Genomic DNA, 15179 nt, shown 5'->3' with positions numbered 1-15179 from the left:
TCCCAGAAAGTATCTGCCAAGGTAAGTGAACTTATCCACAGCACTCCAAACTTGTCCATGAGCTGTAATCAGTGGTTCCACATATGGATGATGTGCTGGCTGATGGAGCACCTGCGTTTTTTGATCTTGATTGTTAGGCCAAAATTAGCACAAGCAGCTGAGATCTATCCATACTTTGTTGCTTCTCAGCTTTGTAGGCTGCATTGAGTGCACAATCATTTGCAAACAAAATATGATGCAACAGTCCTCCTTCCACTTTAGTTTTCTCTTGGACCCTTTTCAAGTTGAAGAATTTATAATCAGTGTGGTAGTGATTGTCCTCATTGAAAGCGTTTGACATCATGACCTAAAACATCATGCTATAAAAAGCATGGGAGCAAGCACACACCCTTGTTTGACTCCATTGGTGACTGGGAAAGCATGGGAGCATTAATCCATTGTCCAGAACCTAGGCAAGTAGGCTGTCATGAAATGGACATACTATGCTGTTGAACTTCTCTGGGCAACCAAATTTTGACATAATTTTCCACGAGCTCTTGCTAAACACAGTATCAAAAGCCTTGGTCAGATCTATAAATGTTGTATACAGACCTTTGTTTTGCTCCTGGCATTTCTGTTGGAGTTATTGGAGCTGTTCCTCGATAGGTTATTATTGGCTATAAGCTTTTATCTTTTGCTTTTTTGAATATTGTGTTCTATGCTTCTTTGTAGTGGCAGCTGCAAAGTCTTGTGTAATTTCAAGATGGCTTCTTAGTACTTAAATTATTTTCTTTTTTTGATTGGTGGAAGAGTCTATTATTTTTCCTTTCCCTTCAAGCTCTAGATCTTGAAATGTTCATTTTGGGATATTTTTCAATAGGTGATTGTCAGTGGAGTTTTGTGGGAGTTTTTTTGCAAGGGTAATTTGTTTCTCCCCCCCAACTTTGCTCTTTGATTCTTATAGATCCAACAATTTTTACTTATGATTTTCAAAAATATGGTATGTGAGCATTATTTTTCATTGTTGTCATCAGTTCTTAGATCATTTCTCCTTGACTTGATCTCCAGGTTAATTGTTTTTTTTAATTACAAATTAGTGTGCTTTTTGTTTGTTCCCCTCTCCCTCATTTGACTCTGTTTTAATATTTCTTGCTATTTCTCATAGATTTGTTGTTTTCTGTTTGACCCATTCTGATTTTCAGGGAATACAGTTCTTGAGTAAGATTTGTCACCATCTTTTTTAAGTTCTCTTGCCATTCTTTCCTTCCCAACTAGTGTTTCTTTTAACTTTATGCTTTGTATTTCTGGACTTATTTCTTCTAAGTACTTGTGTCTAGGATAGTTTTTTCTCTGAAGCTACTGGCACTCATAGAGTTACTTTTTTCTGTCCTTTTTCCTTAAGTTCCTCTGTCTATAGTATTTCTAATTAGGGTCAGCATTATTTTCTCTTAACCCATATTTCCAGTTTCTATTTCCTTATTGAGGTCTTGTTTTTGAATTAGAATCTGAACGATTCATATTCTTGAACAGGGGGGTTTCAGGCCCTGTGTAACTGAGAGAGGTATTAAAACTAGCCCTGATTACTGTAACCCTTGCAAGATTTTGGCTTCATCTCTGAGTGAGCTGACTTAGAGTTTGGCCTTGCTTCCTCCTCTGCCATCTTTTTCTTGCTTAATCCTAAGCCAAGAGTTGGCAGTGTTATTGTGAGATTGACAGACCTCTCCCATAATTAAATGATTTTGTAGGTAGCAGGTCCTAAGCTTTTTGCTTCCTAGGTGCTTGTCTCATGGTTGCTCTTTCAGGGCCTCAGATGAGCTGCCTGTGTGTTTGGGTGCCTCTGTGCTGTCATCTGACTGGTCTTATCACCCACCCTGGCCACTGGGGGTGCTCAGCCTTCTCTCTGCCCAGCTTGACTGCTCAGAGCTTCTTTAGGCATCCTGGAGTACCCTTGTGCACAAATGGACTGGAAAGAGGAACTTAACTCTAACTCTACAACTTTATCATTTTCCTTTGTACCTTTTTAGAGTTTTAATGGTTTGTGGGGAACTTGGGTTTTTCTAGGATCTTCTCAGAATTTTTCCCAGTCCAACATGTTTTGAAACTCCAAGAAAAAGGAGAAAATTATTTATCCAATATAGTAAATTACAAGCTAAAGGAAATAAAGTTTTGGGAAATCCAGGTCGAAGTTCATCTTTTGGTTGAATGTACATGTTTAGACAAATTTATATTTTGGATATAAGAATAATATGAAGAGGTGACCAGTAGAATGTTGGAGAGGGCCCTTTGCCTAAAGGAAGTTATTTTTAGACATTATTTTTAAAAAAGCAAATGAGATTTATGATATCAAAACTTCAGGGATTACAATTTTCTGAAAGTATCAGCATAGAACATAAACAGCATAGAAGAAAATCTCATTAAGCAGAAAAATTTGGATAGGATCTTGAAAGAGTGAAGACTAGTATATGCAGCTAATTTGTATTGGTTAAAGATATACCTTGGATGTAGGATTTCATTTCAATGTGTGGTACTTTCTCCACCATTAAAGACTATGCTTTTTTTTTTTTAATGATATCTTGTCCTCTGAGATTTTCATTATTTTTTCTGTAAGTCCACTACTAATGGTCTTTCTCACATGTTAGTTGCATTAGCTCCATTTGTAAGAAACAATTTAATGACAGGTTAGGTAGAATTAAAAATAGGTTTAATTGACCAATGGAAGTCTTCAGATGACCTGCTTTTGAACATATGCCTACCCCTTACTGATTCTTCTCCCATTCCTTTCCTTTTCTACTCCTCTTTTCCTTCCCAATGCAAGATTTAGTATATTGTAGATTTCACTATTAAGAATCTTGCTGTAAACATGCTACTATATATATGCATTGTTTTCCAAGGCAAAGGAATGTTTCAGACCTTCATTAAGGGCTGATAGCCTTTAATAACTGAATTAGACTTTAAATGGTAATTGAAAGACAGGAATTGCTCAAGTATTGTAGCTAAATGGGCTTTTTTTTTTCCTAAGGGATGATACAATTTACACATGATATGATGTGGTTGCCTTGTGAAGTTATAATAGCTATTTATTCACTTTTGTTTTCTTAAGACATTGATTTCTTTTTTTGTAGCTATGAACATTCAGGATGTTACAAGTAATTGCTTTGTGATTGAAGAACTAGTTATCCTTTGTTTCAGTTGTTTTAATGCAGAAATGATTACATAGTAATATATTTAATGATTTTCAAAAGATTCCTGTTCCTTTCCTCCCCCCAGATTTGGCACTGCAATTGAAGTTGTATTATAGCCATTTTAATAGAAGATGTGATGTTTTTGAGAAGCTTTGTTTTTTATCCTATTACGTTTAGTTTAATTTTTTATTGAATGTTGATAATCTCTCGGGGAAACTGAGATAGAGAGGTTCAGCATTTTGAATTCCAGACATAAGGGGCAGCTATGTGGCACAGTGGATACAACACCAGCCCTGAAGTCAAGAGGACTGAGTTGAAATCTGGCCTCAGACACTTAACACTTCCTGGCTGTGGGACCCGGGGCAAGTCACTTAACCCCAATTGCCTCAGAAAAAAAAAAAAAGTCATCATTGAAATCCAGACATAAAGACTGACAGTTTTTCGTGAAAGAACTGAGGGCCTTACTCATGAATTGGACCTTGATGAGGCTGTTTGATATCAGAGTATTTGTATGCTTGCATTCTAGGAAGAGATCTTTCAAGTTTGTCTTTTTTATGTAAGATAGCCAGAGGACTGCCCTTTCTTTCTGTACAATTTCTCCATGATCTGTCCAGAAACTATGTAGGAGGGCACAAGTAGCTGAAAGGATCCTGTACTTTTGGGAGGGAGAGAGACAGGGTTTGTCATTTTTCTATCTGTCCAACACTGATGAGTGAAAATTCTGGTTAGCTTATACAATTAGAATTCGCTTGGCCTTCCTGGAATTGCTTGGACTGTGTGACTTCATTCTAGGAAAGGCTTAATGTATATGTATATGTAGATATGTAGATAATTCAGGTTCCAGAACTCAGTGTTGCTGAAATCATTGCAACTACAAGTTAGTGGCCTGCTCTACTCCATACATGTGCAGAAAGACTTCTTGGCCTTTTAGGTGATCATTGGACCCTTTTTCTATAAACCAGGACTTCTTTTGCCTTTTTACCTGAGAAATTTTTATGTGATTCAGGGTGAATAGGTATATAAATCATATATCCCATATGAGATTGTAACCCATAGAAATTTTTACTACAAACAACTACAGTGCAGTTAAGAAAAACAAAACAAAAAAACCCACCTTGGGTTCTTTTTTAAAATAGTATTTTATTTTATTTTCCAATTACATATAAAGACAGTTTTTATTTTTAAGTAAAATTTTGAGTTCCAAATTTTCTTTCTATCTCTTTCCCTTTCTTTCTTTCTAAGATGTAAAAGTGGTTTAATATAGGTTATATAAAGCATATGTCCATATTAGTCATATTGTTTAAGAAGAGACAGAACAAAAGGAAAAAGAAAACTGTTGGATTTGCACCCAGACTTTATTAGTTCTTTCTTTGGTTGTGGATAGCATTTTCTATCAAGAGTCTTTTGGTATTGCCTTGGGTCATTTAATTGAGGAGAAGAACTAAGTTAATCATAGTTGGTCATCTCAAAATGTAGTGAGTGATGTGTTATATATGCTGTTCCTGGTTCTGCTCACTTTGCATCAGTTCATTTAAATCTTTCCAGGTTTTTCAGAAATTTCCATGCTTGTCATTTCTTGGAGCACAGTAATATTCCATTACATTTATATACCACAACTTGTTCAGCCATTCCCCAATTGATGGGTATCCCCTCAAGTTTCTAGTTCCTTGCTATCACAAAAAAGCTGCTATAAATATTTTTGTACATATAGGTCCTTTCCCCTTTTTAATGATTTCTTTGGGATACAGAACTAGTATCCTAGTATTGATATTACTGGGTATGCAAAGTTTGATTGTCCTTTAGATGTAGTTCCAAATGGTTGGACCAGTTTATAACTCCACCAGCAGTGCACTATTTCAGTTTCCCTATATCTTCTCCAGCATTTATCATTTTCTTTTTCTGTCATATTAGCCAATCTGATAGGTCTTATCAGATAGTGCCAAAAGATAGACAGTATCTCAGAATTTTTAAAATCTACTTTAATCAGAAGTGATTTAGAGCATTTTTTACATAACTATAAGATAGATTTGGTTTTTTCATCTGAAAACTTCCTATGTTTTGACCATTTATCAATTGGGGAATGACTTGTATTCTTTTTAAGAAAATAATAATAGCATTTTATTTTTCAAAATACATGCAAAGATAGTTTTCAACATGCAAGTTTTCCTTGCAAAACCTTGTGCTTCAAATTTTTCTCCCTCCATTTGTTTTTCCTTCTCTAGATCACAAGCAATCCAATATTTGTTAAATATGTGCATTTCTAAACATCCATATTCCATAATTGTTTATTCCATAATTGTTTATGCTGCACAAGAAAAATCAGATCAAAAGGGGAAAATGAGAAAAAAACAAGCAAGCAAACAGCAACAACAAAAAAGGTAAAAATACTATGTTGGGATTCACATTCAGTCCCCAAAGTCCTCTTTCTAAATGCAGATGGATCTCTCTATCACAAGTTAATTGGAATTGCCCTGAATCACCTCATTGTTGAAAAGATCCAAATGACTTGGATTCTTAAAAGATTTGATTCAGCTCTCTACATATTTGAGAAATGAACCTTTAAAAATTTTTCCCAGCTTTCTGCTTTCCTTCTATTTCCTATTCTATTCTATTCCTTCTATTTCCTTCATTGGTTTTATGCAAAAATCCTTTAACTTAATATAATCAGAATTTTACATATTGTATTGCTCTCTATCTCTTGTTTGGTTGTAATTTCTTCCCTTCTCCATAAACCTGACAAATAAACTATTTCTTGCTCTCCTAATTTGCCTATGGTATCACACCCTTTATGGTTAAATCATGTACCTATTTTGACCTTATCTTGGTATACAGTATAAAATGTCGGTCTATACCTGGTTGCTGCCATATAAAAGTTTGGATTGTTCTGCTTTTCTCCCAGTTTTGTCAGAGAGACTGATGGATGATTGAAGCCTGAGAACTAGGACCTGACATGGATGAATGGTTGCCAGGGTTTATGAATAGAAAAGGTGTGTCTTCTCAGCAAGGATTGTGACCTGAGCTTTAGAGTCATCAGCAAGTACTTATTAAGTACCTGCTACATGCCAAGTAATGACCCAAGTGCTAAGGAGACAAAGAATGGCAATAAACAGCCTTCTCCTCAAGGAGATAACAGTTTGATGGAGAGAAAGCAAACAGCTATGTACAAACAAGATAAAGGAGAGAGAAGGGGGGAGAGTGAGAAGGGTCAGAGAGAGGGAGGGGGAGAGGGAGACGGGGAGAAAAAGAAAGAGGAAAGGAGGGAGAGGAAGAGAGAGACAAGAGACAGAAAGAATGTATGTATGGGTGCCCGTACACATATAATAACTATAAATATTCATAATACAAAACATGATATATCTGTGTATATCTATACACACACACACACAGGAGAAATTGGAAGTAATCACAAGAGAAGGAAGTAGCATTAAGATGGCTCAAGAAAGGTTTCTTGTAAAAAAGAGACTTGAAGGAAGCCACTTTTTTGTATGTGTGTGTCAGTAACTACTTCACTTTTGGTGAAGCCTTTGAACCGTCCTCTTTTCAGAATGTCATTAAAAACACAGAACTCCTAAAATATATTGAAGCTGTAGAGGATTCATGGGAGAGTATGACAATATGACAATAGCCTGTTGACTGAGAAGTGGTGGATGTGTTTCAGCTTGTACTGTGGTGAGCTCTAATCACATCAGTGAAGTCACAGATACATTTAAGTATATTATGTAACTTCCATTGTGGATTTATTGAGGGAAAAAAATAAATTGGTAGGATTAGGCTGAGGACAAGTTTAAGATATCTTGAAGTTCTGTTAATTTGCCAAATTATGAAGGATTTTGGATTTCAGAATATATAGTCTTGATTGCATTATAAGCTACTCAGTATTGCTATTTGTAGTCTTAAAAACACTCTTTGGAGAAAGGAGCATCTTATTGCAACATGAAAGCAATAAGATTGAAAAGATGATTAACAATTGCCTTGCAGTCTGAATTCATTTGTAACTAGAGTTTTTGTAAAGCTTTTTTTGGTTTTATTGCAAAGTACTTTCTGAGAGAAACTTGGCTATTTTCAGTATGAAATCATTACAATTTTCATTTTTTACTCCTGAATCCTTGAGCCCTAAAATAAGGACAAAGGGATGTGGCTGATACTTTTAAAAAGTTAGATATTTTTTGCTTCTATGAAAGCTCCTTCATTTTGAGAAAAGAGCTTCTTATATGATAAAGAAAAATAGCCACTAGAGTTTAATATTAGTGAAATAGCGGCAGTGGATGAACTGAGTTGTTTTTCTTCTTAGAAACCTATGTGACATCTGTGTGTAAATCAAAATAAATCTTTTCTTCTTTAATTATAGAATTAATATATCCAAGTAAGTGGGTTTTTTAAAAGTTGACCCCTTTTGAAGGTATCAAAGATACTTTGCCAGAGATGTCAGCATTCCTTGAAACATTTTAATAATTCAGCTTTAGAATTTCTTCTAGAGTGAGTGTACGAAAAACATAGAAAGATTAATCTTTGAGATTTATGCCTTATTTTTATTGTGGTATATTTTTGTTTTACTTAATTTTTAATAAAAGTAGTTACAAAAAAATAATTTTGATGATATTTGCACATTGGTAGTATATGTGGCTAGAGCACCAGGCCTGAGTTCAGATTTGGCTTTACCCACTTATTTGCAGTATAATCTTGGGCAAAATCATTTAATCTCTATCTCAATTTGATCATCTGTGAAGTGGACATAATAACAGCATCTACTTTGCAGGGTTGTTATGAGGCTCAAATTAAATAATTAGTAAAGTATTTAAGCACATGTGTGGCACAGAAAGTGTGCTGTAAAAATTGTTAGCCATTCATACTTTAAACAAACAAAAAACTATTAAATGCCAAGCATTGTACTAAATGTTGGACATACAAATAGGAAAGCCAGGCAGTCCCTGCTTTCAAGGGGATTACTCTCTAATTGGGGGAAATGACACATAAAAAGAAAGTTTGACCCCTGGGCAGATGAAAAGGAGGGCCTACTCTAAGGTGAATGGCAAGGCCCAGGGGTTCTTACATTAGTTATATCATTAGATTACAAGACAGTGATCTCAGAGTGATTCCTCAAAATTAGTAAATTTGAAGAGTGATAACTCATTTGGGTATAAACTAAAAATCAGCACTATATCAAGCTCCGTCTGGGAATGAGTTATTTGAGTTAATCCTGTTTTCCATATAGCTGAAGTGACTTACTATTTGCTCTCATACTGTTTATTGACAAGTTCTGGAGGAGGAATATCCTCATAATTTGAAGAATTTTTACTGCTATATTTGGAGAATTGTTTACTAAAGCCTACTCATTTTGTAACAGGCAAATCATGGTTGTGCCGATTTGAAAAAAACATAAAGGTCAGTTTTCCCCCACATACTTTCCTTAATGTTTGAAAGTTAGTAGAATTTGCAGTATATATATACTGCAAATTCTACTATACATATATATATATATATATATTTAATTTAACCTTTTAATATTATGAAATGAAGATTTAATATCAAAGTATCTTTCTATTTGTGTGATATATCAAAATTCTCTTGTCTTCTGTCATGCTTTTTTTCTTGGATAATATGTTTTTACAGATGTATTTTTAAGTAAATTAATTTTAGCGGAATCATAAAACACATGCTTTTTTTGCTTTTATGTTTCTGATTTTTTTTCTTTTTGAAAATATAACATTTTGTATGAATATTCTGATTCATAAATTAAATTAATGGGACAGTTTTTGGAAGTACAGTGGTAATAAAATAAAAACTACTAAATGTTAATACTATTTACTCTATAGTTGCCTGGCAATAGAACAGCTTTATTCTTTTTAGTTAATTTTGAGTTTGAAAATGATCACTAAAACGACATATATTTATCTTTCTTTGCCTCGCTTTAACTCTATAAACAAAAAGATGAGAAACACTTTTGAAAATACTAGAATTATGAAATTTTCCAGTGATGAGTTTTTAATCTCATTTTTAAGAGTATGCTATGCAAGCCATGCACAACATGAACATGTTTTTATTATTTTTTAAACTGAGGATTAAAGGGTTTGATGGGTAATGAATGAAAATAGAATGGTTTAAGAGTAGGCTAATTCATTGACTATTACTAGGAAAGATGTTGCAATCATCAAATTAGACTTAATTTTTTTTCAGTTTTATAAAATAAACTTTTTAAAGTTATAAAATTATCATGCAGTTTCATTATCTGGCTTTAAAATTTTATGTTTCACTCTGAAATACCAAAGTTAAACTTGTCAAAATATACATGATGCAGTCAACTTCATATGTTCACTAACCTTTTGCTTTTTCAGAAAACATTAATTTAGGAACACTGAATTACAGGATGTAGTTTTGGTATTCTGGTTTGAGATGAGTACATAGTATTCCAACCAAAATTTGGAAAGATTTTTCATTAAGTCTTTGGATTTCTCAAAATTTATTATAAAAAAATTCCTTCTTTTAAGTGATCAACTTCTCATTTTGGTTTAGAGTAATAATGTTTTGTACATTTGTTGGCAAAGTAAGAGATTATGTTATCTGCCAACATATGTAGCCAAATTAGTAAACAGTCAGTGATGTTAACTTTTCTATGGACTGTTGGTATTCTTGGATTGCTAACCTCTGAAAATGTGTTACTACTGTTGGCACTGCAGAGATTGAATTTCCTGAGAGGAAGCAATAGTAAAATACTCAGGAAGTTATTAGGAAATGTGAACTTATGCTTGTGTAGATAAGCCACTGAGCCTTTTGTGAATATCGACAGAATTTGCATAAGAGAAAAAGGAGAGGTTTGCTAACTTTCTTCAAATAGGTAGAAACTTTGATCCACTATATAATTAGATGAATTTGTGTGTGTGTGTGTGTGTGTGTGTGTGTGTGTGTGTGTGTGAGAGAGAGAGAGAGAGAGAGAGAGTGTGTGTGAGTGAAATTTTTTTATTTTTATTTTTAAATAAAAAACTTCCTAAAATAAGAACTTTCAGAATTGTTTTTGAGATAATCTTTTCTAGATTTCACTTTTTCCATTAGAGTTCATTTCACTTAGGATTCATTCCCCAATTTAATTAGATTATATGTATGTGTACAATTTTGATATCATTTGAGATTTCTGCTGTGGCATTTTAAGTAGAATTTTAAATTAAAATGTGGCATTTAAGTAGAATTTTAAATTAAAAGACTTATTCTTACAATAATTTACTATTAGCTACTTTGGAAATTTTGTATAGAAACATAACCTTCCAAGGATTTTAATTTCTAAATTGAATAAATAGGATTTTTATCTACAATATAACTTAAGATAAAGCAGTATGCCACTTGGTACATTGTGGGGTTGGAACATAAGATTAGATATTAAATATTTGAAATTTAATATTGTGTATAAAACAGTTATAGACTAAACCTTATGAAAGTTTAATAAAGCATTTTTCACAAGATTAAATTATTTTTGGCAAGTTTTTATCTTACTGTCATTGATCATTCAAAAATATCTATTGACTGCCTACTACTGATACCATATTAATACTATACTACATTAATTCTAATACTCTAATTAATATGTGCATACTATATTAATTATGTGCCATATACCCATAGTTTTCATTAGAATGTTTTAAGAAAAAAAATATTTGGTTTTGCATTTTTTTCTTTTTTAAACTTTTAATGGGGTATATGTTTGAATATCTTTCATAGCACCAGAAGGAAACAAAGCAAATGCTGAGATAATGAAGAGGCAAGAAATGAGAAGTGATTTGAGAGATGAATTTGAGATCACATTTTAAACTGAGAAGTAGAGAAGCCTTAATTTTTTATCAGAAATAGATCATTTCCTTTTAAGCAAACCCTTTTTTCCTTTGCATATTTAGTTTCTGATTATTATCTCATGTTAGAATCAAGGTGGGGATAGATGGGTTTCAGTAATTGTCATCTGCATCCTCAGATCAGATCACAGATCTTTTGGAGAGTTAATATCTTCATTAAGATTATAGTTTCTTTGTTCTGTGTATATTTTTGTCTCTGTACTTAATGATATTGACCTTCATTGGTTACCATTGAAGTGCAGTATGATGGAAAGAATGCTGGCTTTGGAATCAGAAGTGGATTACTCTTAGCCTTTCACTTGGTAACTATGGAACCTTGTAGAAGTCAGTCCCCTTGAGCCTCTTCTTTCTCAACCATAAAAGGAATGATCACACTTGTTTTACCTATTCCAAAGGGGTTCTGTGGAAAGGGCTTTGTAAACTATAAAGTTTTCTACAAATAAAAGGTATTATTATGCAGAGTCTTAGTGTCTTCTAAGTTTCAGGGAATTCTTCCCCAGATGTAGTATGTGTAGCCTTGACCTATGTCTTCACCAGTTATTAAGGTGTAAGTGGCTCTATCTCTGCAAGCCCTCCATTTTAAAGCTGTCTAATATTGTGGTCATCTGTGCTTGGTTCTGTTTTCCCTATAGTGTCTGCTAGGCTACTTTTCATTTCTGCTTCTGCTACATTCATCCTTTCTGTTTTTCTTTTTATCCTTCCTCTCTTGCTCTTGCTGGCTTTTCCCTTGCCTTTTACTTAGTAGTTTATATATATAGACCTCTTCAGTCCATCATATATTCTTTAGGTTGGCAAGCTAATTAGACAGTGCTTCTTCCATCCTTCAGCTTTTTGGGGCCATTTTTGTCTGTTTGTTCTAAGAAGCTGCTTCGCTATCTTATATTTTCTTTAGGTTCCAGGTTTAGCCAGATTATAGAATATTAGAAAGTAAGGTTAAAAATTCTAAACTGTCTTAAAGAAGTTTGGTTTCATTTTGCAACTTGTAAACTAATTATCATCAAGGCAAAACATGTTGGTTTTAGGATATAATTAATTTAGTTCGTTTATAGCATTGGATCAGAGTCAAACCCGCTTAAATGATGTTTTTCTAAAATTTCTTCTTGGGGTTGATTGGAGCGAGATCTCTAGAAAGCTGTGCAGGTTTGCCATCTGCTGGTCAGTATACAAACTGAGGAATTAAAGTGGAGTAGAAGAATTCTGTTTTGTGCTGAACTTTGCCTTCCTAATTGAAGCCTCTTCAGGGTTTTTGATCACCTTTGCTTGTTTGTCTATTTGAATGTTTAGTTTTCATCATTTTCCTCCAAGAAGAATCATGTATTAAAAACTGCAATTCGAATATTAATGGAACTCATTAGCTATTGTGACTTTTGGGTAATTTAGTATATGAACCATATCTTTTAGTTCAGGTAAGCCAGTAATAAAGCCAATTTTGTATAGGGTAATGGTAGGAAATTTAAAAAGGGACAGAGACCATTATGCCTTGCTTGAGGATTCCTACAAGCCACATACTGACTTAATTTAAAAATGTAATAGTTCATTTTATTTTTATTTATTTTGTTAAATGTCTTCTTATTACGTTGTAATTTGGTTCTGCTGCAGTCAGGTATTGTGGGCTGCATGCTTGTGGACCTATAGGTCACATGTTTGACACCTTTGGTTCTAGTATATTAGATAAGGAAAAGAGCATGCATGGGTTGTAAAATGAATTGTGGGTCAGTCAAAAACCTATTCGAGATTTTCTTTGTAAAGATAACTAGAGTATTATTTTCTTTAAAATTATGGACAATTTTTAGGAAATTTGTTGAAAGATTTGCAGCTCTTATTTATGCATATTGAGCTATGTGTGAATAATTTGCAGGTGGCTTATCATCAAATGAAGAACTCTTTTGCTTAATTGAGGGTTTCTTACTTTACATCATGGGGAGAAATCCTTTTAAGTCCTAACATTAACTACTAGTGAATGGTTCCTGCTACAAGGAAGATTTAAAAGAAGGCAGCTCTGATGAGTATAGTTGCTTTAAATTTTTTCTTTGTCATCTTTCTCCAGATGGTCTCATTCCCTTCTATAACTTCATTTATCAATTCTGTGCTGATGGCTTTCATATCTTTAGTTATAGTTCCATTCTTTCCACTGAACTTCAGAGGAGGGCCTGCCCTTTCTAGGACCTCCTGGACATCTCATACTGTAGTCCCAATTTTGTCATATCCCAAACTGATTAATATTCCTGCCCCCTTCCCTAGTCTGCTTTCTTTCCATCCTCCCCCTATCTAAACAAGCCTTAACATTTTTATTGAGGCAATATCTTTCCTTTTTCTTTTCTTTCCTTATGACTTGACACCTAGTTGAGATTGAGACTTTCATTACCTCTCACCTTTACTACTTCTAATATAGCCTACTAAAGTGATCCCCCTACTCCCCTTTGTTAAAGTAATCTTCCCACTATATAGGTGACTGAATTTCAGAGTTCAAAGAGAGCAAAATCAGAGGATTCATCCAATCCATGCCCGAAGGATACTCCCCTTTACAAGGGGTTTAAGTTGTGCTTTTCTAGAAGACCTGTAGTGAGGGGGAATCCATCACCTAATGTAGCAACTCAGTCTGCTTTGCAGTAGTTCTGATTGTTATCATCTTTCCATGTGTGAAATCTAAACTTTTTCTTGCAATTTTTATTTTCTGCTCCAATTTCTGGGAAGTCTTTTAAAAACTTGAACATAGCTTTGTTGTATTTTTTTAAAATAAGGTTTTTATTGTTATTTCTATTTCTTACATTATGATAGCATCATATGTATCTTGTCTCCTCCCAGGCAGCTATTTTATATGACAAATGATATTTTTTGGAGAGGAAAAAATACTCAACATAACTGACTGATTCAGTGAAAAAGTTTGGAGGAAAAAAAAATATATGTATATACATACACATATACAGTGTAACAACTGTGGACTTCCTGCTTCTGTGAAGGGGTATATTGGGGGTGTCTTCTCATATTTCTTTGAATATCACTTGATCTTTATAATTTTGTTATATTTACTTTTGATTTTTTCTTTTTGGAGTATCTTCTTTCCATTTATTATATTGTTTTCTTGTCTCTGTTTACTTTGTTCTGCATCAATTCATATAGAACTTTCCCTGCTTCTCTGTATTCCTTACATGTCCCTTTTTTTTACTTAATAAAATTTTATTTTTTTCCAATTAGCAAAAGATAGTTTTCAGCATTCATTTTTATAAGATTTTTAATTCCCCAAATTTGTCTCCTTCCCTCCTCTTCCCTAAGAGAGTAAGCAGTCTGATATGTTATACATATATAATCATTTTAAACATATTCCCATATCAGTCACATTGTGAGAGAATCAGAACAAAAGGAAAAAACCTTGAAAAAGAAAAAACAAAGCAGTGATATATTCAGTCTCCACAGTTCTTTCTCTGGATATGGATGGCATTTTCCATCATAAGTTTATTGGAGTTATCCTGGATCTCTGTATGACTAAAAAGAGATAAATCTGTCATAGTTGATCCTTACATAACCTTGCAATTATTGTGTGCAGTGTTCTCCTGATTCTGCTCACTTTACTTAGCATCAGTTCTTGTAAGTCTTTCCAAATTTTTCTGAAATCTGTCTACTCATCATTTCTTATAGAACAATAATACACCATTGCATTCAAATGCCACAACTTATTCAGCCATTTTTCAGTTGATGCACATCCCTTCAGTTTCCAATTCCTTGCCTCCACAAAAAGTAGCTACAAATATTTTTGCAGACTCAGTAGTGACACTGCTGGTTCAAAGGGTATGCATAACTTTATATCCCTTTGGATATAGTTTCAAATTTCTCTGCAGAATGACTGGATTATTTTACAACTTCACCAACAATGCACCAGTGTTTCCATTTTTCCTACATGCCCTCCAATATTTAAAATTTTCTTTTTCTGTCATCTTAGTCAGTCTGATAGTACACATCACTTCTTATATTTCAATAATATTCCATTACATTTGTGTACTATAATTTTTTAGCCATTCCCCAAAACTTTTTTTTTTTTTTTTAACAATCTTTAGCTACTGCAAAAAGTACTTTTGTTGTTCATGTTTGTCCCACTTGCCCCGCTTGAGAATTTCTCTATTGCTGTTGAGAGTGTTACCATTTTTTCTAGTCTTCCAGGTTTGTAACCTAGGAATTATCCTCTACT

At 33.6% G+C, this 15179-nt stretch overlaps 1 protein-coding gene across 10 annotated transcripts in view; it reads left to right on the top strand.

Moving 5' to 3' along the window:
• NEO1 (neogenin 1) overlaps window positions 1–15179 on the top strand; it is a 228917-nt gene that overhangs the window by 31816 nt on the left and 181922 nt on the right. The window lies entirely within an intron of this gene.

This window comes from Sarcophilus harrisii, chromosome 2, assembly GCF_902635505.1.
Source record: "Sarcophilus harrisii chromosome 2, mSarHar1.11, whole genome shotgun sequence".
NCBI classification, from domain to species: Eukaryota; Metazoa; Chordata; class Mammalia; order Dasyuromorphia; family Dasyuridae; genus Sarcophilus; species Sarcophilus harrisii.
This window is presented reverse-complemented; position numbering and strand designations above follow the sequence as displayed.